This window comes from Panthera leo, chromosome C1 (genome assembly GCF_018350215.1).
Source record: "Panthera leo isolate Ple1 chromosome C1, P.leo_Ple1_pat1.1, whole genome shotgun sequence".
Lineage (NCBI taxonomy): Eukaryota > Metazoa > Chordata > Mammalia > Carnivora > Felidae > Panthera > Panthera leo.
In genome coordinates, this window is record NC_056686.1 from 190428630 (window position 1) to 190456554 (window position 27925).

Sequence of the window (27925 nt, forward strand, 5' to 3'; positions counted from 1 at the left end):
CCTCCAGGAAAGCCCTACAATGACTGCTCTATGCTGGCCTCCTAGGTAGGGGTGAGGGAAATATGCAGATTCCACAACTTTAGGGCTTGCCTAGGGCTTTAGCTCAAAGTAGCAGCTGCCACCCTTCCACAGATTTGACTGTTTTCTGCAAAATCCAAGTTTTCATTAACTAATCATATGTTTTCAGCCCGTCCCACTGTGGTGTGGTGTCCACAGCTAGCATGGTAGGCACCAAAGTCCCATTCCCCCCATAGCTCAGCCTTATGGAATCCCAACACCCAACAGGTAGCCCCAGCTGGGGGAAGCTGAGGTTTGCCCTCTGCCCACCTGGCTGTGCCTTTCTAACTCTGTTTCCAAGGTTTAAGTGGGAGCATTAGTAACTGGGTCCATGCATGTGGCTGTCACCTGGAGGCACATGTCCAACCCTGATTCCTGGCAGCTGCCTTCCCCCAATCTCTCCTGCAGCTGCCAGGATGGCTACAGCTCTGCTTGGCGGCCACACTCATCTAGTTAAACACATTTCACTGGTGGGAAAGAGATTTATCTGCTCTTACTGGTCTAGAACTTGATGTAGAATGGGTGGGTGGGAAAGAAATCTTACCCACGGAAGTCTCCTCCTCTCAAAAAAAGAGAGAGACAGAGACAGAGACAGAGGGAAATTTAAAGCTTGCTCTTTTTGCCCCAGCAGCACTTCAGTGAAGCAGCACTGAGGGAGGTTGTGACAAAACAGTCTGATGGGCCACCAGCAGAGACTACTGGGTCCCTTCAGGGAGAGTTGTGGACCCATCAGAAAGCCATGGCTTAGAAACACTGAGGAGGGGAAGAGTAGGGCAAACCTGTCCTCACAGCCAGCACAGTGAAAAAGTGCTCTCTCCACACAGCACGTTTGAGGAAGGGCAATGAGAGGGGTCTGAGTGCAGTCAAGACAGCTCAGGTGGTGTGGACAGCAGAACAAGAGGGTTCCTCCAGGAAGTCAGCAACCCAGAGAAAAAATAGGAAGAAAGATAGAGAGAGAGAACGGAGCTACTCTATATAATGATTATAAGTCAACATAATCACAGAAGAAACTTCTGAACACTTAGTTTGTTGCCAGGTACACAGCAGGTACTCAATAAAAACTTGCTGGTAATGGAGTTAAGTGTGATTTGCTAGATAAAGCCTGCTTTACTGTAAGTGAAATAAATACGGTATCTATTGGGGCATCTGTGTGACTCAGTTGGTTGAGTATCCAACTCTTGATTTTGGCTCACGTCATGATCTTCCAGTCGTGGGGTCAAGCCCAATGTTGGGCTCCACACCCAGGGTGGAGCCTGCTTGGGAGTCTCTCTCACCCTCTTCCTCTGCCCCTCCCCTGTGCACTCACATTCTCTCTCTCTCTCTCTCTCTCTCTCAAAATAAATAAATAAATAAATAAATAAATAAATAAATAAATAAATACAGTAACTATTTAATTAAATCCAATTGAAAGGAAGCAGGTTAGTGGTATAATCCAAAGAGCAATGGAAAAATGGTCCCTGTCCCAACTCTCTCCCCTACTGGAGCTGCCAGTGTGCTAGAAATTTCCAGGTTCCTCTACTAGATTAAGGGAGTAAAGAGAAGTGTTGGAAGGCAAATATTGTCCAGGAGAGATAGTCATGAAACTACTATGATCTACCTTTCATCCAGGATGGCAAGTTGAATCCAACTCAAGAGCCAGCACTGATAGATTCATAGGAGTGCCTGGAGCTCTGGCCTGAGAAGGCTGTGAAGCCCCACCTGGCTCACTAGAAAGTAGTACCATGCCAAAATCACCAATAACTGCAGGGATGTGGAAAGGAGATTGGTATGAGAAATGCCATGTATTTGCCATACCTGTCACTTAGCCTGAATTCTTTGGACATATCAGCCTCACCTTATAGGCTCCTAAGGGAACGTAAACTGAAATGAACATTCACAATTTAGTAAGATTCCAAAACATGAGGGTTTTGCCTTAAAAAAAGCAGGCCAAGACATTGATAGGCAGTATTATCCATGTGAGTTTGAGGGTAGGGGACTGGAAAAAGGTTACCTGAAATCTAACTTTGCCTACTTCGATCTTGGCTTGAATGAGCATGTACTACAGACTCTACAGTCTGGAGGACCACCACAGCTTTTACTCCCTATTATGTGAATTTTTCTGGCCTTTGTCAAGCATCAAGTTCCCCCAACCACAGAGGAGAGTGAACGTGTCACTCTGTAGGCACCAAGGGATGTGCCAACAGCCTGCCATGAGCAACATAGGTCTTTGAAGCCTCGGTTTTCATGAATTTAAGAATTCATGTAAAGTTCATATGCTATTATATGACTATTTGTTTTCATGTAGAAATATTTAAATCACTGCTCAGTTCTATGAGAGTAATGTTATCTGTTGTAACTGATCAAGCCCAAACCCTCAGTGGTTTACCACTTTAGATGTATATTCACTTACCTAAAGTCTGTGTGGGTGTGGCTGGTGGGTGGACAACCTGCCCTGTGGCCTTGTGACTCTACCCTCCTTCAGAGCCTCTGCAACCTCTCCATTCAACTGTGAGATGGGGAGAGAAATGCTTCTTAATTGCTTCAGCCCAAAATTAACAGCCATCCTCCCCACATCCCTTGAGCAAAATGTCATCACATGGACCCAATTAAATGCAAGAGAAGCAGGTAAATATAATCCCTGATTACCCAGCAACAAACTCTGGGTAATTTTACCTCTTTAGTTAATGTCTTAACTTCTCCATCTCCCCAAACCAGGGAGAAAAGTTAATCTTCCAGAAAGTTGTGCTGAGTTTTATCCCCTATCTTTACTCATCCCAAGAAAATTACCACATATTCCCAGAAGGGTATCTATCCCCATTTAAGAAACACATAAGTAGTCCATTTTCAATAAGATTCCATTTCCATCTGTAGCCTCGATGGAAACCAATTTGAATGGACTACCCAATTTATCTCCTCTTCTCTCTGTTCCCTTTCTCATCCTCTCAATCCAGTTAGGTACCATCATGATTTTGAAAATGGGCCCAAAGCCATGTTGAATATTACCAGGAAATGGCTGGCTGGCTGTCTACCAAGAGGCCTTCCAAAGTGGCATTATCTTAATGAATTTTTCACAGTCCGAGGTCTGGCCAGAAGATGTGCAAGTCCAAAAATTCAATCTTGTTAGTGTTCCAGGATCTGCCTGCCTTGGGAGAGCTGACTTCTGTGAACTAAATTCAGAAAACACCAAAACTTCTCACCAAAATGTCAATACCTCTATCAACAAGGGGATGTGCAGTTGTCAGAAAGATCAAATACTCACACTCTTCTCCCCAGCACCTTTTTTCTCTACAGAAAATCTACACAGGAAGTTGATTATAATTGGAAATCTCCTTAGTGAGTCTGGAATCAGAGCAAGGACAGTTTAGTTAGATGACTTGAAAGCTTAACGGCATCACATGGCTGGGACCTGATGAAGCCATTACCCCTGGAACATTCATACCAGGTTTTCAGGGTTCCCTCTGGCTTGTCCTCCAAGTTCTGTGCCCGCCAGCTTTCTGATTGACATATTCTTTCTGATTGACATATTCTCTCTTTAGACACATCCAGACCATCAATGGGGTTATTGTCACATCCATCCTTTGCCTTCTTAAGACATGGCTGACTCTTTGTCTCTAAGGTGTATTTGTATATGTCTGATCTCATTCACTGTGTTGATTTTATAACGTAGGTCTCAGATCTCAGAAAAGAGAAAAGGGGGGAAAGGCAGGTAGTTCATGCTCCTCTCTGCCTACACCAGCAGATATTTTCCTAAAATGGAATGTAAGAACTTATTTGGAACATGGAGATATTGGATATTTGTAGATCTTTGATCGAAAAAAAAAAAAATACTTCTCTCCTCTTTTGCAGAGACTGAGGCAGACTCAGTAAGATGATTGCAGGCTTCCCAGTCAAGGTCATAACCCAGAGCTGCTAGCAGCAAACACACACTGAAAGATGAGTCCTAATCAAAGCCAAGAAAGTTCGCCAAGTTCAGCACCAGGAAAGGTACTGAGTTTCAGTTGTGCTGGGTGAGAACCAGCCTATGGATAGAGGGTCAGGTAAAGATCACTAGCCATGGTGCAAGAAACAGGCCTGGAAACAAATGGCAAGGAGGGTTCCAGTGCAACAGAACAAGGTAGAAGCATGAAAACAGGATACCAAGAAGCTCCTTCTTATTGAATACTGGTCAGTTTAAAGCCCAAGCCCAAGCCAGACACCGGTCAGTCTGGGAAAGCAATCTTTAACTCAGTTTGCAACATCAACAGGCAATCTCACAGGGTGGTGAAGAAAGGGACTCAAGCATGGAGAACCATGAAAGATGGTCCACAGCCAGACTGCACTCACATCGAACCAGAATATACAAGAGACCTGCTTTGCAGTTGCAGCTCTGACAAATGATTGGAAGCTTGACTTCTGCAACTCACTTTACCTCTTCTGTTAAATGAGGCATTTGAAATCAATGCTCTCCTTTCCTGATGTATGACTGACACCGTGCCTGCAAAGATAATGCACCCCTCTGAGCACACATCTATGAATATCCCGTGCTGAAAAGATCACCTGCTAGAAAAAAAAAAGGCGGTGTTGTAAAAACTTTTTAATTTATAACCAAATACATACATAAACGTGTGTAAACCAGTCCTGTAACCAGCCCCCAGATTGAAGAAACAGGACATTTTCAGCATCTCAAAAGCTTCCCTATGTACCTTCCCTGTAGCTACCTAACCCCCAAAGGCGTCACCATCCTGAGTTTCAAACAGGATGACAGATTAGTTTTGCCTATTGTAGAACTGTATGTAAATTGGACCATACAGTGTGTACTCTTTTGTGTCTGGTTTTTCCCACCCGATTACTTGTGAGACTCACCCATATCATTGCAGGTAGCTAGGGTTAGTTACTCTCACAGCGCTTCCAGTGGTCCACTCTATGAATATACTGCAATGTATTTATCCACTATATCGTCCATGAACTTTTGAGTTCTTTCTGATTTGGGTATCACGAAGAATGCTGCTATGAAAATTCTTATACGTGTCCCTGGGTGCACATTTGTAAACATCTCTGAATTTGTTACCTATTGCTGTGGAACCAATTACCACACAATTCAAACTGCACACATTATCTCAGTTTCTGTGAATCGAGAGTCTGAACACAGCTTAGCTAGACCGTCTGCTTCAGGGTCCCTCACAAAGCAGAATCAAGGTGTCAGCAAGGGCTGGGATCTCATCTGAAGTCCAAACTGGGGAAGGATTTACTTCCAAGCTCCCACCGCGGTTGGCATAACTCAATTTCTGGAAGACTATTGGACTGAAGGCCTCAGTGCCTAGCTGGCTATTGGCCAAAGGTCACATTTAGTTCCGTGCCATATAAGGCTCTCTCCAACATCAAAGCGTGGAAGCCAAGAAGGCAATAGAGAGAATATGCTAGCAAGATAGAAGTTACAGTTTTAGGAAACGTAATCAGAGAAGTCATATCCCATCATAATTGTTGTATTTTGCTGGTTAGAAGAAGGTCACATCTTAGTGTCTGCCTACCACCAACACTGTTGCAATCATAACTGGGAATGGAGCTATCTGCTCCCAAGTGCAGCTTTGGTTATGGAAACCCACTAGTTTTCCAGGGTGATTCTACCAGTTCACACCCTCACCAGCATTTGCTCCACATCTGAGATTGGTTTTTACACAGGTTTCCTTCTGGTGTGAGTGGTCCCGGTGAAACTGAAAAATAGCTTTCTGCACCAGGATCTGTACGGTACGTTGGGAATGTGTCTAACTCCTTGACTGAACCGAGAGGCAGAATTCAGAATTCTCGGACCTGCTCACCCCATGTCTACCCTGTCCTTAGAGGCGACGAATCTCTGTGAAACACAAAGTCAGAGAAGGGGCACCATTGGTAGTGGCCACCACGCCATAGGGTGAGGGGTCTGGCCAGAGGGCCACCAACTCATTTACCAGAGTCCCCTGTAATTAGCCAGCCTCCATCAAGCCTGGGGTGAGCCACAGAAGTGACTCTGACTGGGTCCTGAGCTGTCAACCAGTCCCGCATGGATTCCCAGCAGCAGGCAATGTGTCTGTCGTCCTTCCTCTTCTCCCTGGCAACGCACACTGTGGACGTTCAATAACTGATGGAACCCGATAGGAGAAAGAACACTTGCAGGCGTCTCCTCCCAAGAAGTGCTTCCTAGATTTCTCCATTTCAAACAGAACACAGACCTGGAATATAAAAGAATTTGGGAGGAAGAGCATCAAATGGGATGAGAGCATTTTTAGGATTTACGGGAGTGTGATTAATATCTCTGCCCAGGGCACTTGGGTGGCTCAGTAGGTTAAATGTCTGACTCTCGATTTCCGCTCAGGTCGTGATCTCACGGCTCCTGAGTTCAAGTCCCGCATCCAGCTCTGCGCTGACAGTGCGGCACCTACTTGGGATTCTCTCTCTCCCTCACTCTCTGCCCCTCCCCCTCTCTCAAAATGAATACACAAACTTTAAAAAATATATACTCTGCCCATGCATGTCTAGCAGGGTAGAATCCTGAAAGCCATTAAATAGTGGTGGTAACAGTAATACGAGCAAGCTGGCTGAATTTGCAAAACTTCAAAATGTCTTCAAAGAAGTTCTTGAGAGACAATTGACTTGAATATGTTCTGCATAAAAATACCCTCCCGCGGACACCTGTGAAATGTTGAGGCTAATTGGGGCTTCTGATGCTGATTGTGAAGGAGTCTGGGGGTTGCTGTTTTCCCTCCACTGAACTCCATCTCTTTTTCTACTGCTCCCTTTCATTGGGGCTGTTAGTGTATCGGATGTAAAGAGTATTAAATGGAAGCGTGCTTTTGTGTGGAAGTCATTACAGTGAACACCTGTTCACTGTTGAGTTTAATTGGACTACAGCTGGTGCTGATTGTGTGTGAAGGGGGGCCGCTCCTCTCGCCCGCCGAGGAGTTCACTGTCAGTGGTAACAGTGGGGAAGTCACCACTAGGAAGTTGAACACGCACGTGCCACGGTCAAGTAGTATATGTCCTGAATGGCTAGTTGCCTCTGAGGTATCCTAGGGTAAATTTAGCCAGGCAAGAAGTAAAAAAGGCGTCTGCATCTTTGGTCCATTTCATTATATCAGCTCAGTTCCACACATGAAATTTCAGGGGAACACGGGGGGAAATGATTGATATTATTAGCATAATGATTTACAAAGGAAACAAAGAAATGGCAAGTTTGTGCAGAGTGATATTCTTAGCAATATTGGCTGCTCGCCTGTGTCCAGAGATGATGAGCATTGAACACACATAGAAACAGGAAGCCAATAACAGGTCAGGGGTAGGCAGACAGTGGCAAATTCAGATTACATTCCTGATTGAAGCACAGAAAAAGACTCTGTAGCCTCTAACAATAATAATAATAATAATGACAAATTCAAGCTGTTGACTTAAAAGGAACAGATGCTGACTTGCAGATTTCAGTAGTTTCAATGTAATTCACATTACTTATTTATTTAATATCAAAATGCATTGAAACAATGAAACATTGGGTTCTACTTTATAAAGGCCCTTGCTTCATATTCATATTTATATTCATAGTATTAACCTCCATGCTTCTGAGGATGACCTCTGTGCCCCAGGGATGGGAATGATCTCCTAGAAACCATGAAATATCCACTCTGAATCTACACATTCAATGCAATCCCTACCAAAATACCAACAGCATTTTTCACAGGACAATCACAAACAATTCTAAAATTTGTATGGAACCACAGAAGACCCTGAATAGCCCAAGTAATCTTAAAATGGAAAAGCAAAGCTTGGAGGCATCACAATTCCAGACTCCCAAGTTATATTACAAAGCTGAAGTAATCAAAACAGTATAGTACCAGCACAAAAAGGGGCACAGAGATCAATGGAACAGAATTGAAAACCCAGAAATAAACTCACAATTTTATGGTCAATTAATCTTCGACAAAACAGGAAAGAATATCCAATGGAAAAAAGACAGTATCTTCAACAAATGGTGTTGGGAAAACTGGACAGCCACAGGCAAAAGAATGAGACTGGACCACTTTCTTACACCATACACAAAAGAAATTCAAAATGGATAAAAGACCCAAATGTGAGACCTGAACCCATAAATATCCTAGAAAAGGGCACAAGCAGTAACTTCTCTGACATAGGCTGTAGCAACTTTTTTTTTAGATAGGTCTCCTGAGGCAAGGAAAACAAAAGCAAAAATTAACTATTAGGACTACATCAAAATACAAACCTTCTGCACAGTGAAGGAAGCAACAAAACAAAAAGGCAACTACCAAATGGGAGAAGGTATTTGCAAATGGCATATCTGATAAGGAGTTGGTATCCAAAATATATAAAGAACTTATAAAACTCAACACAAAAAAAATCCAATTAAAAAATGGGCAGAAGACATTATCAGACATTTCTACAAAGACAACATCCAGGTGACCAAAAGACACATGAAAACATGCTCATCACCACTTATCAGCAGGAAAATGCAAATCAAAGCTACAACGAGATATCACCTCACACCTGCCAGAATGGCTAAAATCAACAACACAAGAAACAACAGTGTTGGCAAGAATGTGGAGAAAAAGGAACCTTATTGCACCGTTGGTGGGAATGCAAACTGGTGCAGCCACTGTGCAAAACAGTACGGAATTTCCTCAAACATTATTCAGCCATTTGCAATGACATGGATGGAGCTAGAGAGGATAATGCTGAGTAGAATAAGTCACTCAGAGAAAGGCAAACACCATACGATTTCCCTCATGTATGGAATGTAAGAAACAAAAGAGCAAAGGGAAGAAAGAGGGAGACGAACCAAGAAACAGAGTCTTCACTATAGAGAACAAACTGATGGTTACCAGAAGGGAGGTGGGGGGCAGGGGGGAAATGGGGGAAACAGGTGAGGGGGACGAAGGAGTGCACTGGTCATGATGAGCCCCGGCTGATGTATGTAAGTGTTGAATCACTGTATCATACAGTGGAACTAATATAACACCTGGAACTAATATAACACTGTATGCTAACTAACTGGAATTAAAATAAAAACTTAAAGAAATATCCATGCTAAAGCAAAGCTGATAGTGGGTTGGCACTGTTGGTGGAGCTCATCTCCCATTGTGGGAGCTAACAGGCACTGGGGGGCGGGGGTGAGAGGGGGGAATGACCCACCTTTGGGGAGGTGAAACAGAATTGCTCCTGAAAGTAATGAGTCAGATGAATGGCTGTGTCTAAAAACTACTCCAGGAATCCATTTTTTGCTGTTTGGATATTGACACGATCCCTTTACCCATAGAATAAGAAAGCCCACTTGACCCTTTTTGCTTGCTGAGACTGAGGCCCATGTCACCGCCCTCAGCCTGGGATGGAAAATGAGGTTGAGACTTTTTCCTAGATCCAAAATCAGGGCAAGATGTAAAATATGTAAAATATGAACCTCTCCTACGTCAAGCTCAACAGCTCCCCACCCCCCACCCCCGACGATCACAGCAGCCTTGGTCCCAGAGATGCAGCCACCCCGTGAACTCACCAAGGCCTCACTGGGGTCGGAATCCGGCTCCACTGTGCCATTTTCTCTGTCTGTGCGGTCTTGGATTAGTCATTCCACCCCGTGGGTAGGATCAAATGAAAAAAACTTTGCAAAAATGCTTTGTCAACTGTGAAGAGCCTTACAAATATAGAGACGTTTATGACTCATGGGGCAGTTTTTCAGTCCAACTGAAAACAGATTTTTCTGTGTGAGAAACTGTTCCCGTGAAAGGCAACAGTGAGAGATTTAAGGGCGGGAAGTGTTTGCTCTCTCCTCCGTTCTCTTTGTGATTGCTTATGATGAATGATTCCTTTCAAGCCCACACCAGATACAGCATGGCTGCTGATCAATCGATGGTCTTCCCCAATTGTTTCCTTTAGTTCTCCACTCTTCAACCAAATATTACAGTTGCGCTCTTTTAGGAAACAGGCACACACATACCCACACATGCACAAGCATCCTCTGTTTCCCAGCACAGATGGTAAGCAGTTTGAGTTCGTATAAATGAGGTCACAGATACTTCCGTGTATTTTGGCGTGGGCTTTCTATAGCTATGCTAATCCCCATCAACACCCCGGGTCACTGGAAAACATGAGATGCCCTTGATCAAATGACGTGAGTGCGTGTGGTCGGGGTTCAGTAGAAAGGCCCTGAGGGATGGCACACCCTGGGGCCTAACACCTTCACCTCTGTGCTCACCTGGAAGCCACCGTGGTATCCAAAGATTGGCCTATGCGGGCTCCACCATTTTGTCTTTATGTGATCAGGCCAGAAACAGAGACGGACGTTCATTTTCCTGAATTAAGAAACGGAGGCACACATGGAGCATTTCCAAACTGAACTCGGACTCTAACACGTGCAGTGACCCAGGCGTTAGTGAAAATGGAGGCTCCGGTGACCACTGCCCTGAGCAAAGTCAGACACCTGGCTTGCTGTGAGTCATAAAGAGGATGTCGGTGTCCGTCAGGGGCACTGCAATAAGGCCCCAGCCTACTTTTGGTCTGGGGGTACATGCCTGCACCCCCTTAAGGAGACCGTTCCAAATAGGAAAATAAACGAAAGCTGAGACCACCGCAGGGCCCGGGGCCATCGCACAATGGCGGCACCCAAGAAAATGCCCGCAGGATGCTGGACATCCAGACCCTGGCTGTGCGCTATGGAAGACACCAGGGCTCCAGGTTGGTATGTTACGTACGAGGTCATCCCTGTCTGTAGAAGGCTGAGTATACCTCAGTTTGGGCCACTGGATGTCACAAGCCTGGGGGAATTCCTGGGGCCACACACTCGGCCTTCGAAGGTTTAGATCTCCTCTGAGAACCACAACCACAACTCGAAGTCACCCAGCCGGTCCTGCTCCTGGCCTGCCCGAGCCACTCCAGCACAGCTGTCTCAGGACCCGCCGGCTCACTGCTCCCTGGCCTCATCTGATCGCACATGGAAAGGGGGTGAGCGCACGCCTCCTGTGGCTCCCTCCCCGAGCAGAACCACACGCTCCCTCCCCAGCTGCTTGGCTGCGCTCACCTAATTTGAAACAGTGATCTCGACACCAGAAGATGCTCTAATCCTGCTCTGTGGCCCAGGCTGCTCCACCCGCGGGAGGGACCCGCTCCGCTGCAGCAAAACATTATCTACTTGATTTGCTCATTAGTCACAGCCTGCCCTGAGTTGGGTGGCTTTGTGTACGTCCTGCGGGAGGTGACAGTCTGGCAAGAAGTCCTGCACACTTCTGTCATCTCCCTGCTCTGGCTGACCCGCCAAGCCAGTCTCCCACACCCCATCCTGGGTCCTTCATGTTTCCTTCTAAGCAAAAGTGAACTTTCACTCATTCCATTAGATGAGTGGTGCTCACGAGTAATGTGCATCGGGAGATTTTATCAGAAAGGCGAGTTCCAGGGCTCGGGACCTGGAGATTCCAATTCAGTAGTTGGAGGCGAGTCCCGGGAACCTGCGTTGTCAATAAGCACTACCTCCAGGCGATTCCAGAACCACGTGTTGAGGAACGACAGAAACTGGGAGCCCCACGAGGCCAGGGGCCAGGCACCGGGGCCTGCGTCCTTTCTGCCATTTCCCAGGCTTCTGGCAGAATGTTGCACACAGTAGGTACACAGCAAACACCCATACGGGATGAATGACGGAGTGGCGGCAGCAGGAACGAAATCCTGCTTCCCCAAGGGCAGTGAGAGTTGGACCGATCATCCCGAAATAATCTAGGAGCCTATAAATGGAGCCACAGAGTTCACACCCTTTAATGTGGCAATTCCTTTGGGGAGGAACATCCAGATAAAATATGACAGAAAAGGTTCAAACGTTGTGATTTTACACGAAAGGAAATTTGGTATCTCAAGACCGCACACGATACACGAATGGCCAGGTTTGTGATGTTTTCTCGCAGAAGAGCCCTTCCTGGGCACTGAGATGTGAGTGTGTGAGCCAGGTGTACATGAAATGATGCAAAATGAATGAAACAGAACCCCACACAGTCTGTTCCCACAGAGCAAGCGTGTGCACCGCCGAAGCTCCAACGTGCACATGAGGGGTTATGAGTGGTTAGCAGTTAATGTTCCTTTGGTTCTTTTTATGTGCAAAACAGCTCAAACTCATATGAACTAAATAAAAACAAATGAGGCTGCTGCCACGTGGCTGGCCTAGAGCTCCTGGTAAACATCTGAAGAAAATGATGGCAAGAGGCAGAAAGCTAGGCGCGGAGTAAAAACATCTGAGACACGCATTGGTTCTGACAGACGGAGGAAATCACTCCCAGATGCCTGGATGTGGTCCTCCCCAGGTTTCTCCCGGCATGGTCTGGGCTGGGGTCCTCTCTCCCCACGGTCCCCTCCTGCCTGCATCCTCTCCACAACCCAGGGTCCCCTTGGCCTGGCCCAAGGGAGCAACACGAGGCCTCTGTCCTCCAGAGGAGCTCCTGTGACCAGCCCTTCCCAGCACTGCCTTTCCCAGGGCCGGTCAGACAAGCCGCTAGTGAGCGAGGCAGGTCTTAAAGAAACGGGAGGAGAGTATTCATAAGGGATCACCCTGACCACTTATACCCTCCCTGCTTCAGGCTGTTCTCTCCCCCACTTCAGTCATTCTTCCCCCAGGGTGTGCGGTTAAACAAGGTAACATTACCAGAGGCAAATTGTCAGTAGGTTGCCTTGCAGCTGACCCCAGAGAAAGGCTGGCGGACAAGGTACGCTCAGGGGAGTGGAGCAGGAAATGCAAAGAGCGAGTGGTTTCTAACGGACGAGGCAGCCTGATCCAGCCAAACAGCATTAGCATCAGCATCTCTCCCCAAAGCCAAAGAGAAGCGGAGCCAAAGAAACAGTGGATTTAAGCACCCTCGCTTTGGCACTAGCTCTTTAGAAAACAAAACCAAAATGTAACAACATCTCAAAAGCCAAAGATCTGCTCACAGCATTAGGATGGTCCGCACAGGAATAAAGTACCAGGCTTTCTCTTTTGAAACGAGGAGAGGGTATAATGTTTCCAACCTGGTCCCAAAAGGTCTCACAGTGATTTCCTTTTAGCCATACCCAGAGCAAGATAGGCCGCACCTGAGCACTGGACACAGAGAACTGGCAGGTGGGCACACAGACCGTGGAAAGACAAAGACAGAAGACACTGTCACTGACCATTGGGCCACGGGCCTCAGCCTTACCTCCCCCTAGGGCAGAGCATGCCAGAAATGTGTGAGGTTGTTTGGGGGATGCAGACTCTAGATATTCTACAATGGAAGGAGCTGTCCTGCTCAACAAAATCCTATCCAACTTCCAAATGTCTCACCAGACAATTGTGTAGGAGAAAAATCTATTTATAATTTAGTTGAGCTTGGGCCCTAACTTGGATTTTACATATAGACATCAAGCATTTTTTTTTTTTTTTGCATGGTTTTAATATTCACTGAATTCTGAAAAAGCACTTACTGTGTAAACCTAGGGGAGATAGTACTATTTTATCTGGTTTTTTGGGGCGCCTGAGTGGCTCAGTCGGTTAAGCATCTGACTTTGGCTCAGGTCATGATCTCACAGCTTGAGTTCAAGCCCGGCATCAGACTCTGTGCTGACAGCTCAGAGCCTGGAGCCTGCTTCAGATTCTGTGTTTCCCTCTCTCTCTGCCCCTCCCCCACTCACACTCTGTCTCTCCTTCAAAAATAAATATTTATGTTACCTGGTTTTTATTGAGCTGAATTTCATTTTAACATGAATAAAGATAAAGCTATCTTGAAGTGTACAAATCAGCACACAAAAAGGTATAAATGTATGTTCACCTTGTTGTCCTATAGTGTTGTGTGATACTGTGATTTATAATAAGACGTAGATATATTTTTGGTCTTCTTCCCCACAGAGCTCCAAAAACCACCGGAATTTCCTAAGCTTTGGGGAGCAACAGCGATGGTGTTTGTTATGTTAATGAGGTGACTTTTGGAAGCACCTAGGTTCAGGGCATGTTACCAGGAGAACCAACCCATTGGAGTGCTGGAACTTTCAGTCCCACCCCCTGATCTCCAGGGCAAAAAAAGGGGCTTGATGTTGAATCAATCGCCAATGGCCAATGATTTGATCAAGCATGCCTATGAAAGGAAGCCTCCATAAAAACGCAAAAGAGAGCTTTTTTGCCGGTGACCACATGGGTATTTGGGGAGAATGGCATGCTTTTAGAGAGGGCTGGAAACTCCACACGCTGTTCTGTTCCTTGCCCTTTGCACCTCTTCCATCTGGCTGTCCCTGAGTTATATCCTTTTATAATAGTCCAGTGATATAGTAAGTAAAATGTTTCTCTGAATTCTGTAAGCCGCTCTAGCAAATTAATTGAACCCAAGGAGGCAATTGTGGAAACCACAGATTTATATCCAGTCTGTCAAAAGTACAGATAGCAACCTGGACTTACAGAGAGGCTCTGAAGTCCAAGGAGGGAGTCATTGGAACCTCCAGTCTATAGCTGGTTGGTCAGAAGCACAAATGATAACCTGGATTTGTGACAAGCATCAGAAGGTGGGGGGCAGAGGGCAGTGGGGTGTTAGGTGGGCCATCTTGTAGGATTGACCCCTTAACCTGTGGTATCTAAGGCTATCTCCAGGTAGATAGGCATCAGAGCAGAGTGGAACTTCAGACACCAGTGGGTGTCCGAGAACTCCTTACGGGTGTGGGAAAGCCCATGGGCACATACACACTGAATTGGATTCAGAAGCCCTAAAAGAAGTTCTAAAACAGTTTTATCACTTCAAAAGAGAGCCCCATACCCAGTAAGGAGTCACTTTCTAAATAGGACAGAAGCAGAGAACCTGAATAGACATGTTCTCAAAGAAGACATACAGGTGGCCAACAGACACATGAAATGATGTTCAACATCACTAATCATCAGGGAGAGGCAACTCAAAACCACAATGAGATATCACTTCAGACCAGTCAGAATGTCTATTATCAAAAGACAGGCAATAACAAGCATTGGAGAAAAGGGAACCCTCATGCAGTATTGATAGGAATGTAAATTGGTGTAGGCACTATGGAAAACAGTATGAAGGTTCCTCAAAAAGCTAAAAAGAGAAATATCATATGCTCCAGTAATTCCTGGATATTTACCTGAAGAATATGAAAATAGTAATTGGAAAAGATATATGCATCCCCATGGTTTTTTTTATTTTTATTTTCTTTAACGTTTATTTATTATTGAGAGACAGAGAGACATGGAGCATGAGCAGGGGAGGGGCAGAGAGAGGGGGAGACACAGAATCCAAAGCAGCCTCCAGGCTCTGAGCCGTCAGCACAGAGCCGACGCAGGGCTCGAACCCACGCACCATGAGATCGTGACCTGAGCCAAAGTCGGTCGCCCAACCAACTGAGCCACGCAAGCGCCCCATGCGCCCCCATGTTTACTGCAGCCTTATTTACAATAACCAAGATATGGAAGCAACCCAGTGTCCATCAATAATGAATGGATAAAGAAGATATATTTATAAGGGAATATTACTCAGCCATAAAAAAGAAGGAAATCTTGCCATTTGCGAAAACATGGATGGTCCTACGTGGCACTATGCTAAGTGAATAAGTCAGACAGAGAAAGACAAATATCATACAATTTCACTTCTATGTGGAATCTAAGAAACAAAACAAACAAAAAAAAATAGAAACCAACTCATAAATACAGAGAACAAACTGGTGGTTGTCAGAGGTGAGGAGGAAGGACGGGCAAAATAGGTGAAGGGGACTAAGAGGTACAGACTTCCCCAATTATGAAATGAGTAAGTCATAGGGATGAAAAGCACAGGATAGAAAATATAGTCAATAACATTGTAATAACTTTTGCTTGGCGATGGATGGTAACTACACTGGAACGTGGTAAGCGTTTCGGAATGTATCGTTGAATCACATCGGTGACACGCCATCACTTTGCATCAATGGAAACAAGATGGCATGGATACCGGAAGCACTGGCCGGGATAGAATGGCTTATGCATGTTGTCTGACAAAACTCTGTGGTTTCCATACCTGTAGCTTAAATGTCACGGGTGTGGTGGCCTCAAAACAATTGAGTACTCAATCCTGGCTGATAACTTTCATGGCGAGGGTACTGAACAACACAGTATGGGCTATAACATTGCTTCTGCTCAGACTGGGGGCTATTTACAGGGTGCCTCTTCCTAGATGTTAGCTCTCTTCCACCAAAGCCTGGGTAATAACCGTCTCACTAGCACACTATAGAGAGAGAAGCTAGTCACAAATATTAAGCAGCAGAGACTTTTGAGGTTAAACTTAAAAACGTAAACTTCCTTAAACTTCAGCTGCATATCTGCACAGCAGTAAATTAGAAACAAGAAAAGATGGAGCTGTAAAAGGGTTGATGAAAATCAACCTTAAATATTCTTAACATATTCTATTCACTAAATTAATAATCATGGTTGCCCCTGGGATGTGGCAGAGGAAAATCCGCCCAAAGATACTTCAACTTGCTGTGTAATTAATTTTTCTTTTATTTCAAAAACAATTTGCAGAAAATTGATTAGCATGTTGTTATCTACAAATTCTGGGAAGTGAGAATAGAAATGTTGGTTATATTTTCTCTGTAAACTTCTGTATTTTTCCCTCAAAAAACACAGCAATTCTAGACAAAAACTAAGCATTCTCAGGAGTTTATTTAAAACCCTTAAATGTGACCACCCCAGCCCCAAACAATGAGAATCAGAGCAAAATGGATAGATGGGAGCAGTGTGTTAGAAGGAGAGAACTAGATTAGTCCAAATCGGGAGCATTTCCTAGGATGACTCCTGAAGTTTGGAGAAAGTTTCCAACAGTTCACCCATCATACAGCATGATGTGCAGTAACACCAGAGCATGTGCAATGGTGATTTTGTTTGTTGTGTTTATAACATTTAAACTACTGTTTTCCATTCTGTGTCTAGATCCATTTTTTTATGTTCTCTAAATGCCACCCTGAGCTAAAAGAACTTTTCCAGGCATTGCTTAAGATCACTCTGAGGCCAGGTGGAACCCAACTGACATTTCAGCTAAGAGTCTGATGCCTAAGAGAGCCAACCAGTAAGACGCCTGTGGTAAATTAAAGATAACCACAGGTTCTTCGCTTCTCCTCCCATCAAAAAAGTGGAGAGTGTTTCCTTTCGCCTGGGGAACCCGAGCTGGCCATGACTTTCTTGGCCAATAGAATTCTGAGGCAGTGATATTCTAGAACTTCCAAGGCTAGGCCATAGAGGCCTTGCAGCCTCTGCCATGACTCTGAGAACACTGGTTCTGAGAGAAGCCAGCGACCATGTAAGTCTAACTACTCTGAAACTGACATCCTGGGAGGTAGCACAACTAGACGAGCAAAGATGGAGCGACGGTTATTCCAGCTCAGGCACCAGACGGACATAGAAGGGAAGGAACCATCTCGGACATTTCATCCCCAGCAGATGTGACCTGGAGAACTGGAGAAAACCGGAGAAGCCAACTGACAGTGGAAATCACAGCCTCAGATAATATGACCCCAGCTGAACCATTCAAACAAATCTCCAGCCATTTGAGCCAACCCAGTCATCATGGAACAGAGATGAGCTGCTCCCACTGAGCCCCATCCTAATCCCTGCCCCAACAAATGGATGCCACTTGGTTCCAGAATTGTCTGGTCCTCCAAAATTGATAACCAGAACACTGCCTCTAGCTGAACTGTACCTTATGGTTTGATTGCTGCCTGGATGTGCAAGAAATCATATGTACCTTAAATGTCCAATCTAGATCCAATGTGAAAATAGATGTTTTCTTGACTTGCAGATGGTTACAGGCTTTTGCTATTTATTCATATCTTGTCTTACTGTTTTTATTTTATTACTTATGTATCTGAGGACAAAGGACAAAGTTTGTTCCAAGGACAGGTGTTCCTTAGGGGTGAGCAGAGAGCAGGGAAACTGCATGATTTGAAAGAAAGAAAGAAAGAAAGAAAGAAAGAAAGAAAGAAAGAAAGAAAGAAAGAAAGAAAAGAAGAAGAAGAAGAAGGAAGGAAAGAAAGAAAAGAAAGAAGAAAGAAAGAAAGAAAGAAAAGAAAGAAAGAAAGATGCTGATAAATTACAATTAAATAGGTTTTATTCTTTTTAAATTTTTCTATTTATTTGTTTTTGAGAGAGAGAGAGCATGCCCATGAGTGAAGGAGGGGCAGAAAGAGAAGAGGACAGAGGATCCGAAACAGGCTCCACGTTAATAGCACAGAGCCTGATTCAGGGCTTAAACTCACAAACTGTGAGATCATGACCTAAGCCGAAGTTGGTCACTTAACCGACTGTGCCACCCAGGCACCCCATAAATAGGTTTTATTCTTACAAAACTTCTCAAAGTTATTAAAACATACATGTTCTAGGCGGATCACCAAAACGAAAACAGAAGAGGAAGCATTTCCTCAAGTCTATTTGATCACGAAAAAGGTGTTTCGGTCTCACGTACCACCTTGCAGGATTGGTGTTTCACAGAACACCCCTTAGACATAGCGTCCGAGCCACTTGCCTGTACAGTGTTTCTGTCTTGGTTTCCAGCTGTTCACTAGGCAGTGTGCACGTTGTTCTGGAAGCACAGCACACAGCAGCGTGTGCTCTGGGAATTGCACACATAACATGAGCCTTTGCGTAAGAAGCCCAAAGACAATGCAGAGATGGCATTCAGTGAGTGAATACAGAGAAGGCCCCATCCACGCCACACCCCACATCTCTTCTGACCTGGCCCCACTGCCACGCTGATGGTGATATATATATTTCGCCAACTCCTCTGAGCATATAAAGAATGGGAGGAAAAAAAAAGAAACGAACAATGGTAGAAATGATCATGCAGCCCACCCTGTCGTTGCTTTAAAAAAAATAAAAATCACTTTGCCTTTGATTCTGGGAAGCACATGCCTGGGAATATTCCCCAGGCTCCTCACTTGACCCTGATGGAACTGTCCCTTTTATGCCACCAAACGAGCTTCGTGATTAGTCATGCCCGCTTCAGCTGGCAAGTGCCCAAGCAGTGCCTGAGGCTGGTCCAAGTGTTTCTTCCACCAATTTGAGCTGTCAAATCCACTCATTTTCCTAAGTTAGTAAGGCAGTTCAATCATCCTCAAAAGAGACATTTCCTGAGGGCCAAGTCTCACATGCTTCCTAGAATCGCGTCCAAGTGGGGCTCAGCACTGGTCTGACACACGTAGGAACGGCGATTAGGAATTCAGAGAAGCCAATTCAGCTGCCCGACGCTTGGACCTTTTCACTCCGAATGCTTCTTCTCAGTTACAGCGACTGGCTGGCCAGATGTTTCTAGGTTCCTCATTCCCGGGACTTAGATGAACACGAGGAATGTTCCAGCCCTAGTCATCAACTTTATAATCTGAGGGGTTTCATATAAACTTGTTTTCTTGATGGTTTGAGCTTCATATTTTACATCCCTCCGTCTTCCTATTATAGGGCTTGGGATATTAGATTGTGACCATGCATCTACATGTTTGTATGTTCAGTGGAGCCCTCTTGTTCGCCCCGATATGCCCAGCAATTAGCACATGCTACCACTTGGCTACCTCACCCTGGACATCTCCTCTGTTTTCAGGCATAAAGAGGAGAAAAGAGAAAAGATTAGGAGGAAAAGGCATGTGTCAGCTAAGTCCATCCCTTTTATCAGGAAAAACAAAAAAAAAACCTCAACGTCTGACAGTTCTAGAAGCCCACCCAATAAGCTACCCTGATAGTTCGCTGGCCAAAGCTGAGTCACTTAGCCATCCCCTGGAGTGACGGGGTCTGTGTCGGCAAGGGGGAGATTTTTAACTAGGCACATGGTTGCCCTAAACAAAATAAGTTTCCTTAGTAAGGAGGAAGGACAGAATAGATGTTGGATCAGCAGCCACGGTGTTTGACACTGATCAAAATGAAGAGACCAGCTGGTTTTTATTCATAAAAATAAAGTTTTAAAAAGATGTGTTTGGGGGCACCTGGGTGGCTCAGTTGGTTGAGCGTCCGACTTCGGCTCAGGTCATGATCTCGTGGTCTGTGAGTTCAAGCCCCGCATCAGGGTCTGTGCTGACAGCTCAGAGCCCGGAGTCTGTTTTGGATTCTGTGTCTCCCTCTCTCTCTCTGCCCCTCCCCTATTCATGCTCTGTCTCTCTCTGTCTCAAAAATAAAACATTAAAAAAAATTTTTTTTTTTTAAAAGATGTGTTTGGGCATTTTCCACCCACAGGCAAAGATACGACTTAATTTTTTTAATGTTTTTATTTATATTTGAAAGAGAGAGAGACAGAGTGTGAGCAGGGGAGGGCAGAGAGAGAGGGAGACACAGAATCTGAAGCGGACTCCAGGCTCCGAGCTGTCAGCACAGAGCCCGACATGGGGCTTAAACTAGTGAACCACGAGATCATGACCTGAGCCACCCGACATGGGGCTCAAACTAGTGAACCACGAGATCATGACCTGAGCCAAAGTCAGACACTTACCCGACTGAGCCACCCGGGCGCCCCTGATATGACTTAATTTTATTTACATAAGCTACTACTGAGAAATTCTCCTACTCCTCTGGCCTCTGGGAGTATCCAATGGGGGAAGGAGGGTTCTTTTTCAATAAATCACTCAGCTGTCAGAAATCGAGCCCCACCCCTCCTCCCTTGGGCTCCTTCATGAATCACCAGACCACATCCCCCTTCCATTTATTTTCCCGTGTTGTGTTGCAAATTAACTTTTAAAAGACATATTTTTCCCAAAGAAAATTTAAAGAATAGTGTCCCCCCACAGCCACCACCCAGGATAATGAACTATAGCTGCTGTCATCCCAGGAGGGCTTAATGACAGTGTTCGATGTGTGTGTGGACAGCCGACGCTCCCTTCAAAGTTGTCTCTCTGAATGGGCTTCAAGATGTTTTGACTATTATCTGTTACAAAGAAATTCACTATTAATTGCATATTGTCATAGCTCTTAGTCCAACATAACTGTTAGCCCAACAAAGCATTCTCTCCTCAGGAGAAGGGGATGGGGACTCGGCCTAATCTTTTCCCACTAGGTGAGTGGTTTCTTTAAGTCCTTCTTGGCTCCCTGCCTTAAGTGTTCTTGGAGAAAATCAAGGGAAGGCTCCATTCCTCTCTGTGCATGACCTCAACTCTTTTCCAGCCAGGTGTCAGGATGACTCTCCATCATTCTCGAATCCATCAGGAAGATGCAACCACAGGCACAGCATTTCTCAACGAGGTTCATGAAGGACACCAGGGACGCAAAGGCATTAGGGTTGCAGAAGCTCCAAGTAGTTCAGGCAGTGGTGGCCACTTCCTGGCCTCTCCCCTACACCTTCCACCCCTCTGTCTGATCTGATGCTGGAAAAATGTGGTTTAGTGGGAGGCTGGTGAGTAAGGAAGTCAGGAAGAAAAGGAGCCCAAGTAGAATGGAAATGTTGAAAATTCTTAATTGGAGGGACATTAACTTTTAACTCCAAGAAGAGAGGAGCAATATCATTATTGTGCTAGGTTCAGGAGCTTTACTCCATCTTGGACAAATGCAGGGAATTGGACCAACTGTATCCCTAATCTGTTCTCCATGCCCCCATGGATTGATCTTTTAAAAACACAGATCCAATCACACCCTTCCCCTCCTTATTCAACTCCAAAGGCCCCCACTGTCTGCTAGATAAAGCCTATGCCTCTCAACCTGGCACACAAGTTCTTACACAGATGGGCCCAGCCTACTCTTCTAGCCTTGTCTCCTACCATGGTTCCCAAAGCCACACTGGATCCACAACAGACTACTCACCACTCCTAAAGTCAGTGCACTTCATGGCTTCATACCTTGGCACATACTGTTTCCTCTGTCTAGAACACCTTCTCTTCCTTCTTACCTGAAAAATTCTTGTTATCCTTCAGGACCCAATTTAAATGTCACCTCCTATGTAATGCTTATCCCAAGCCCTCTGGCAGATTTCATCCTACCTCCTCTGGGCTCTACGCACTTTGCTCCTACTCAACTGTAGCACTAATCGTGTTGTATCATCATGTTCCCGTCTCCTCTGTTAAGTCATAAGCAGACTTATGAGACTTAAGTCTCAGCAGAAGTTGTGTCTTATTAATTGGTATAGATCCAGAAACCAGTACAGGCAGAAAAAGAAGTAGAGTATATTGGAGGTTAGGAGGAGAAATGGACAGATGGATGGATGGATGGATGGATGGATGGATGGATAGATAATTTGTATCATATTAGGTATTGTGGGCTGTTAAAGAGATTCCCACAGGCCTATGAATATAAGAAATCTGTAAACAAAGAATCATTGAACTCAGACTCAGGTGATCCCAATCCTAGCAGCTTTACAGGTCCCAGTGTCCCAATCTAACAAATAAGAAGGGTATTTCCTGCTCTAATGTTCTATGAGTCACTGACAGCCTTAACCATTGCCATCCAGTTGAGTTTTCTGTAGGAATGGAAATATTCTAAAACTTGTTCTACCCAATAGAGTAGTCATTGGTCACATATCACTATTATGTACATGAAATGTGACTAGTGCAACTGATGAACTAAATTTTTCATTTTATTTCATTTTAATTTGGTATTTACATAGCTGCATGTGGCTAATGGCTACCATACTGGACAGTGCAGGTATAAACCAATATACACAACCCTACATTATACCTCAGTGTACTGCTACTTAAAACCATCAAAGCCATTATTATGCAGGCTTGAATGGCACAAATTCTCCTTGTCTAGTCTATCAAACCTACCTGGCCTGAATTCACTCCGTTAGAATTATAAGAACCAGCCCAGAGATGCCCAATAAAAAAATCAAAACCTACTGATGAATCTGAAAGTATGACCTCATACATCCCCAAACCCCTTGCCCTGGTCCTCAAAGTCATCACTCCATTTTTTACTTTATTTATTTTATTTTGAGGGGGTGGGGGGAGGGAAGGGCAGAGAGAGAGGGAGAGAGAGAGAATCCCAAGCAGGCTCCACACTCAGCACAGAATCGGACATGGGGCTCAATCCCACAAACTGTGAAATCATGACCCAAGTTGATATCAAGAGTCAGACGCTTAACCAACTAAGCCACCCAGGTGCCCCAAAATTGTCACCCCATTGAGGGCAGGAATGATGTCACGTTCATCATCATGTCTCTCACAACACCTAGAATCATGCCTGGCACTGAGCAAATGCTCATTAACATTTGCTGAATTAATTCACCAATATTGTCAATGAGAAAGAGCATTTTAGCTATAGACTTGAACTCTAATGACTAACAACTTCACTCCCAAAAGCCTATCAGCCCATCCAAGGTGATTAGTCATAAAACCTCAGTCGACATTCAACAACAAACAAGTCTCAAATACACGCTATGTGTCTAAACCTAGGCCTTTTGCCACTCAGGACCCAGCATACACAATACAGAAGACAAAGTTCCTCCCTTCAAAGAATACACAGTTTAGTGGTAAACCGGGAAACACACAATCAATTCTAATTCTAGAAGCCACTGACTCCACAGAAGTGCATGAAAAAGAAACACAATCTCTCTTCATTTTCACAAGAATCTCTGTTCTTACCACAAGGAAAAAAAAAAAAAAAACCTGTAACTATGTACAGTGACAGATATTAACTAGACTTACTGTGGGGATCACTTAAAAAATATGGAATCGTTATTTTGTACACCTGAAACTAATGTAATGTTATATGCCAATTATACCTCAATAAAGAAAAAGATTCTCTGGATTGGACATCATGGTGGGCATAGGCTTACCCCCCCGATCCTCCATCAATGATGGACTGGTTGCCTCAGCACTGAGCGCCGTTGCAGACAGGTCCACGCACCTGCGGCTTCTGATAGCCCTTATCAAATGGTCAGACAACGCATGAGTATAGACGCCCAGCCATCTGGCACCAGTTCCAGATAAGTCTGAAGAGCCATTTAGCTACACAGATGGCCAAGAGTTCAGCTGAGACTGTCCTTAGACCTGCGTGGAAGCTTGATTTCTCCCTGCATCCACGTCTTGGTGCCACGCCCCTCCCAAGGGCCTTCCTTAATAAACGTCCTTCGAGTTAAGCTCTGCCTCAGAGTCTCTCTTCCAGGAAACCCAACCTGCCGCAATTAGTTATCCAAGTTTTAAGAGAAAGCAGGGAAATAGACAGGGGTTTGGGTGGCACATCATTTCCTGTCTGGCTGGCAAAGAGACCCTGTCACTCACTGGTAGAATTCCAGGCACTGCTAACACCTGGCACAACAGAGCAGTAAGTCGGTTGTAAAAACAGCCACTGTGGATGTACTGAGGTGAATACCGGTGGGAGTGGATGCATTAGCCGTTGCATGGAATCAGGTGTTTGAGAAATATGGTGGCAATTGTGATTATAAGACCAATGTTGGCTATCATTAGGCTTCATTGATATTCTGAAAAAATATAAGAAAAAGCTGAGAGGATTAGTCCCAACTGAAAGCTAGCTGTCTCTTTGGGAACATATATAGAGGATCTCATCTCACGCAGGGCAATGGCAGAGAAAGAAAGCCAAAGGCCAGGACCAGAACGTGGTGGTCAGAAGAGCTGAGCCCCACGTGTGAACCCCCAACCAAGGAAGATCTGTCGAGGTCAGGGCTATGGTTAGGATAAAACAAAACTCTGGGGCGCCTGGGTGGCTTAGTCAGTTGAGCGGCTGACTTCGGCTCAGGTCATGATCTCGCGGTCCGTGAGTTCGAGCCCCGCGTCGGGCCCTGTGCTGACAGCTCAGAGCCTGGAGCCCGCTTCAGATTCTGTGTCTCCCTCTCTCTCTGACCCTCCCCCGTTCATGCTCTGTCTCTCTCTGTCTCAAAAATAAATAAACGTTTAAAAAAAAAAAAAAACAAACTCTGACACAAGAGATGGGAACGGCTAAGTTATTTCCTCTCCCCTGTACCCCACCACAAATTTTGAATCCACAGATTCCCTGAACTTTCTGCACCTGCAGAAGCGGCCTCACCGCTGACTGGAGATGACGAGAGAGTCTTCACCCCTGCAAGGCCACAAACGCCCCACTTAAGATCTGCCTCCACCTCCCTTCCTGATCGCTAATCTTAGAACTAGGTTAGCTAAGCCACAACATCACTCAGCTGGGGACATGCTGTGCCTGCTAAGGGGGAAAAGGGAACTATACATTTTAATGTTTTTATTTTTTATTTTTGAGAGAGAGAGAACACAAGCAACGGAGGGGCAGAGAGAGAGGGAAACACAGAATCCGAAGCAGACTCCAGGCTCCAAGCTGCCAGCACAGACCCCGATGTGGGGCTCGAACTCATGAACCATGAGATCATGACCTGAGCCGAAGTCAGAAGCTTAACCACTGAGTCACCCAGGCGCCAAAAGGGAACTATACTTCTAAGGAGCTCCAAGACCTACCTAGCACACACCAGCAAGAGCTGGGAGAGCATACATGGAACTGTATTCTGGAGGTGCTTAATCAAGAAGGTTGGCATATAAGATTGGATAAATAAGAGTTTGTCAATTTGAGATCCCTTTCCCAGGATAAAAGATTTAACACGTTGGCAAGAACCCTGGAAGATGGTGTAAGCTCACAGCAAGATGGCTGCTAGAAGAAGACAAAAAGCGATGCTCACATTAAGTGAGGTTAAAATGCCAGAACTGCCAAAGCTGAGAGTGGAAGAAGGGAGTAAAAGTCTCGGGAAAGTGGAGATGTTAGAATGGACATACTAAGAAAGGCCGGAAAATCTACAACATGATTACAGTCCACGAGAAGACTCAAAAGAATGTGCTAGTGAGAGGGGCACCAGGACCACTAGGAAATTCAGTGGTAGCTCTCCTCTCTAGGCCCAGGCCGACAGTAGGAAGAAGACGCACTGAGAATCCGGGGATGAAAGGACTCCAAAACAGGAGAGGCAAGTTGGCAGTGCATAACTATTTGGAGCTAGGTGGATGGGTTCACTTGTCCTAATAAGCAGCAAGTTTGCAGAGAGGTGGAGAGAGGGGTTGCCCTGCAAAGAGTTTCTCCTGCTGGTTCATAAAACAGGAAGCATTGGGGCGTCTGGGTGGCTCAGTCAGTTGAATGTCTGACTCTTGGTTTCAGCTCAGGTCATGATCCCAGGGTCGTGAGATCGAGCCCCGCATCAGGCTCTGTGCTGAGCATGGGCCCTGCTTGCCGTTCTCATTTTCTCTCTCTCTCTCTCTCGTCTCTGTCTCTCAAAATTAAAAAAAAAAAAAAAATGAAATATCTGGGGGCAAAACAGATGGGGCAGCCAACAAGGGTACCACTCAACTTTTCCCAACTAAAGAAATCACACATCAGATGATTCGGAGACTGGGGGTGGTTATTTTAATATCATCATCTCTCGCCCACTGACTAAAGAAGAGGCCAGGTCTCTAAGAAAAAAGACCTTATGACACCACAGCAAGTACACACATTTCTGATCCCCCCCATTCTTCCAAAGGATCTACCACCACTTGGTCAGTTTAGAGAAGAGGGGATACCCAAACATTTTGAAGACTATTGAACACAGGATTCACAGTGTTGAACTGTGGACTATAGTCCATAGTTGAGGACTACTGAACACAGGTGCATTAATTCCCCTCCCTAACTGCTTGGGGTTACCGAGGACTTAAAATGTTCTTAGTGAAACTGAGAGACTGAATTTTTTATCTTATTTAATTTTAATTACTAAAATTTTATTTATTTTTTTTTTAATTTTTTTTAAGTTTATTTATTTTTGAGACAGAGAGAGACAGAGCATGAATGGGGGAGGGTCAGAGAGAGCGGGAGACACAGAATCGGAAGCAGGCTCCAGGCTCTGAGCCATCAGCCCAGAGCCCGACGCGGGGCTTGAACTCATGGACCGCGAGATCGTGACCTGAGCCGAAGTCGGACGCTTAACCGACTGAGCCACCCAGGCGCCCCAATTACTAAAATTTTAAAACACACGCAAATCATCTGTTGGGAAACGTTTAAATATGTTTGGCACAACTTGAATAGATGAGTTCTAGTTTTTCGGTTGTATGTTTTACGATACCTAAATATAGATTATTTCTGATGAAACCTTGACGTCAGAATTGGAAGGTGCTAGAAGTATAAAATACACTTAGCACCAAAAAAGACTGTAAAATATCTCAGTACTATTTTGTTTATTACATATTAAAATATTGTTAATAGATTGAGTTAAATAAAGTACGTTGCTAAATTTAATCTTGCTGCTTCTTTTTCCTTCTTTGATGTGACTATTCAACATTTTTAAATTACATACGTGGCTGACATCATTGACACCGCGGAAAGCACTGGCCTAAAGGACGCAAATGTCGTGGTTCCAATTGTATCTCCATTTCACTCAGCAGTCTGGCTCCTGCACAAACCAGACAGACCCTAGAGTCCTACAGACAACCACAGACTCAACAGGTAGAGACCCCAGCTGCAGCCATCGTGTCAGGTGTGCTTTCTTTCCTAGAGCAGATTAATGGTGTCTTACGTCCATTTATGGGGCACTTGATTCGACAAATGTGTTCTTTCCAATCCCTCTCAGAAAAGAGGCTCAGAGACAGTTCCATTAACACGAAAGAGGCAACAGTACACGTTTACAGTCTTGCTTCAGTGGACTCTGACCTGGGTTGAAATTCCACATCTCCCCCAACCCTTTACCTTTAGCAAGTCAACCTCCCCAGCCTCACATTTTCTTTTTTCCACACGTGGCGTTCGATGAATGATGTCCACCTCGTGGGTTTGCTATGAAGACCAACGTGGGCTAATAGGTACAGGGCACCTGGCATAAAGAATCAGTAAATATTGGAGAGGAAAACCTTGGATGATAAGGCATCTAGGACACCTAAGTTCAGATCAATAGACGATTACCTCCATTTTGTTGTGATACACGCTGCCAAGTTCAGGGAGGGCTGGTTGCTCAGCCTATTGGCAAGGATATGTATTCGTGGCTCTCAACACTGGTTGCCACTGACGCTGCGA